The sequence below is a fragment of the Solanum tuberosum genome, unplaced genomic scaffold, assembly GCF_000226075.1.
Source record: "Solanum tuberosum cultivar DM 1-3 516 R44 unplaced genomic scaffold, SolTub_3.0 scf00332, whole genome shotgun sequence".
NCBI classification, from domain to species: domain Eukaryota; kingdom Viridiplantae; phylum Streptophyta; class Magnoliopsida; order Solanales; family Solanaceae; genus Solanum; species Solanum tuberosum.
The window spans coordinates 89,830-94,300 of NW_006239255.1; positions in this window are offsets into that span (position 1 = coordinate 89,830).

Consider the following 4,471-nt stretch of genomic DNA (forward strand, 5'->3'; position numbering starts at 1 on the left):
TAAACAACTTAGATCGGTAAGGATAAAATGATAACAACTCAACTTTCCTTTTATAAACATAAAAATATAACTTTTGTGGGAGGTTCTTTAACCGACAACCACCACTACGAGCCTTAGTGATGATACAACGTTTTACCTCACGTTGCCAAAGGACCATCCTATACCTTGCCATCGATATAGGACATTACTTTTGCTTAGTGGATCCACTAGCCTAATCTTACGTGATCATCTAAAAAGAATGATACGTCAAGTCCCATGTTGGCGCATGGTTCTTATGGAGAGTTGAGTTAATATGAACTCGTGTCCCCAATTCGGTGCTCAATACTACTCCCAAAAATACTTTGGCTCATGCTTTTAAAAATAACTTCTTTCTTTAGTTTGTAGATAATTACTCAAAGCTTAGCCCAACGGCTCTTTTGGAAGACATGATTTCCTTTCTTACTTAAATGTAAAAACATTTAGAAACTTCTTTGGGAAGTACATAGTTCCCTATTAACTTTTGGAGAAATGGACTCGACTCATTACTCCTTACTTTACTTGAACTCTTTACTTTTGACTTGACTTGAAACTCTTAACTTAACTTGAGACTTGATACGACGTTAAGACGTTCAATAACGACTCTTGAAAAGCTTTAACGACTTGCCTTGACTTGCTTAACTTCTAAGCTTGGCGCTAACTTCACTTGACATGGAATCTAATTTTCTTGAATTGAATTATGGATTCAAGGACTTGATTGGTGTTTGGAAGGACCTCATGATGTTTAGGAATGATTTAGGAATGATTTGGGACAGCCAAACTTAAGAAAATCTCCGAACATAATTTCTGAAAACAGAGGAGTCCGCGTCCTGTCCGCGACGCGGAGAAGATTTTTGTTCACAGAGGGAACAAGTCCGCGACGCGGACGTGCTCCTCGCAAGCTGCCCGACTTTCTCCTTCACGTATCCAACTCTAAATCCTCTAACCTCAAAGAATAAAAGGGGCTCGGTGTGTGGGGGAAAGGATCACCCATCACTAAAAACTCACATACCTTGGTAGGGATCACCCCCGACGAAAATCCACGATGATCTTGACGGAACTTGCTTGATCTTCCTCTTTCTTCCCTTCTTCTTCTCCTTCTCCTTCTTCTCTTCTTCCTCTCTTCTTCACTCTCAAGCCCTAGCCTTCACTCTCTTGAAAATGGAACAAAATGATCCAAAGATCAGCCCTATACAACAATATAATCCCAAAAGAATTGGCTAGGGAAAAGACTAAAATGCCCTTAATGATTCCCGGACGGAATTCCTTGTCAACTGCCCAACTTTCAAAGGGCATATCTCACTCATACGAACTCGAAATCGAGCAAACTCGGTGGCGTTGGAAAGATCGTTCCACGAACTTTGCAACCATAACTGGAATTCCACCTAACTCATCCTGAGCTAGAATTTATGACTGTTCAAAGTTGGCCAAAAATTCACATTTTCCATACTTAGCCAAAATTTCCAAAACATTAAAATTGTTTCCAAAAATGAAAATTTCCAATTCTAAGCCTCTTCAATTATTTCATATTGCCGGATGTTATAGTAAACATGGCAGTGGGAGCCATATTCTCAGGTACTAATCTACTTGATCCAGCAACTAACTTCTGACTCTCATCTTGATTGACCAAGGCGTAGGCTTGATTAACACTAAGAAGTTGAGGCATTAGCAAAATTTGACTTCTAGCCTGACTATAATTATCATTCAGGCCCATGAGAAACTGCAGCATCCTTTGATATTGTAAATGATCATAAAACTCTCTAGATTTGGGGCAATTACACAAAGGAGGAGGCATAATGAAGTCATACTCATTCCAAAGATCTTTAAGGCTCGAATAGTAAACACAAACAGATGAAACACCTTGAACTAAAGTAAAAATTTCTTTATGAAGCTGAAAAATCCTAGAACTATTAACCGTGTTAAATCTCTCTTTAAGATTTGCCCAGATCAACTGCGAATCTGAACAAAAAAGAACTCGACTATGCAAATCTTTACTTACATTGCAGAGAATCCACGAAACAACAATCGCATTGCACCTGTCCCAAAGTCGAGCTAAATTTCCTGAAAACTGATCCCTCATTACTGATCCGTCGATGAAGCCTACTTTGTTCTTCCCAAGCAAAGCCAATTGTGTCGCCTTGCTCCACAAAGTATAATTATCAGTTCCAGTGAGCATGATCCCGACATTAAATGAATCAGGTGCATCTGATGGATGTAAGTAGAGAGGATGTAGATGATCAATTGGGGGAATTACCATGGATGAACTCGACTGAGTTCCTGCAGCTGCTTCAGAATTATCTATGGAAATAGAAGAAAAAGAACAAATAGCTGAAAATTAAGCAGAAACTGTTGAATAGATGGAAGCCATGATCGATCCTTGCTCTGATACCATGTAAAGTTTAGTGAATTATCGATCGAATTGCACAGTAGCTAAGAACACTGGAAAAATATTCATAAGAAAAGAATGTGAACTGCTTTCTTGATTGATTCATTCTATACAATAGGACCACTTATATACAATATATCTAATCGACTCAGCTCTAACAAACTTGTAACTAACTGTACTTGATTCTAGAAGCACTAACTAACTCAGCTATCTGCACAACATATAAGCAGTGTATAATTACAGCTTTAACTAATCGTGATTAAGGCACATTTATACATTTGTTTAATTCCTTTACACTAATACCACATTTAAATTTTCAATATCATATCAACACTGAGATAAAAATATACCTAAAGTTGAATCACCTAGTTGAGACGATAAAAGAAAGGAAAGCATAGTATTCGAAAGTCTGAAAAAATAAATATCAGCATTCCAAAGAAATAGGTTAAGTATGTAAATAAACATCTATGAATTCCGCCATTAAATTGAAAAAAAAATGAAGAGGATCAAAAGAAAGCTTAGAGAAAAAACTGAGAAAAATACTAAACTGAAATTGTTACCACCATTAGTGTGAAGAAAATAGTCTCTATTTATTGATTAAATAATAGAAGTAAGAAAAATCCAATGGAGAGGATGCATCTAGAATAAAGTTGTGTGTTTGTGTGGTAATAAAGTGATCTTGGGGCATTGAGTGACACGTGTAGCAAGTAGTATAGATATATGATTAAGTTAAATAACTGATTTACCCTTGGTCGTCCTCCTTATCACATTTCTATATAGTACTAGATATGAAAGGGCCCGTTAACGAGCCCAATATTACAATCTTAAATACATTATTTCACGATCAAATATTAAAATGCATCTCCGCGTCGCGGACTTGCTCCCAGATAGTGTTTTTCTTGACCGTTTCTCATGATTAACTATCTAAAACTCATTTAATCATTACGATATCTTTCCTAACACAAAATAATAACCTTGAATTCATAATTCAAATTCAAGGTAGAACTAAGAATTAAGTCTTAAGAGTTCTTTCGAGTCTTTTGAGAAAGTCCCTTAGAGTCTTTTGAGGAGTCTTCTATAATTTCTAATTACTTGTTTCAAGACTCGAGTAAGTGAGTATGAGAATGATGAAAATGTATTCATGAGTCTATACTATCATCGAGATCCTTTATATCATGAATCATAACTCTTGAATTCATAATTCAAAATTCAAATTCAAGAAAGAGCTAAGAGTAGAGTTCAAGAAAGTCTTTGAGTTCAATTGTGAATCCTTCGAGATCAACTATTGATTTGAGCTAAGTTTTGAGGAAGTAAGTATGAGAATGATAAGAATCATATACATGAATTCCATATTGTTATTTAGACCCTTGAGTCGAGTCGTTCATGTCCATAAATTCCGCATGAACTTCATAAGTTGAATATCTTTGAGAGTAGTAGCATCTTCAAGTTCTAAGTCTTGAGTACTGAGTTCCTAATCATGGGGCTACTACATGTTACCTATGAAGGTCCTTGAGTTGAGCAATTTATGCACAGAATTCCACATGAACTCTATGAGTCGAACAGTCTTGAGATGAGAGGTAACATTGAGTCCTTGAATTGAGTCGTTCACATCCATAATTCGGCATGAACCCTATTTTAAGAAGTCTTTTGCAAACTTTTTTTAAATTGTTTTAAGACTTGAGCATATGAGTTGAGGAAGAGTAGAACTAAGTTCATTTTCTTTAAAATGATATATTGGAACTAAGTATTCCCAAGAGTAAATGTTTTTACATTTAAAATGAGAGGAAACTAAGATTTTCAAAAAAGTTTTGAGCAAGTTTGAGTACCATCTCTTTTAAGAAAAAGATTTTTGAGTAATAATTTCAAAAACACATAAAGAGTTATGTTTTTAGAGAGAAAAAAACATAAATTTCACTCAAGTATAAAGAAGATTTCTTTCTTTATTTTTTTTTTGGGAAATTATACTATTTGCTTGCTTATTAATTGTAAATAATATCTTCAGTAATTAATAATTTATGTATTGTTGTAATCTCTACATAACTAATACCAACATAACTAATACCACATAAC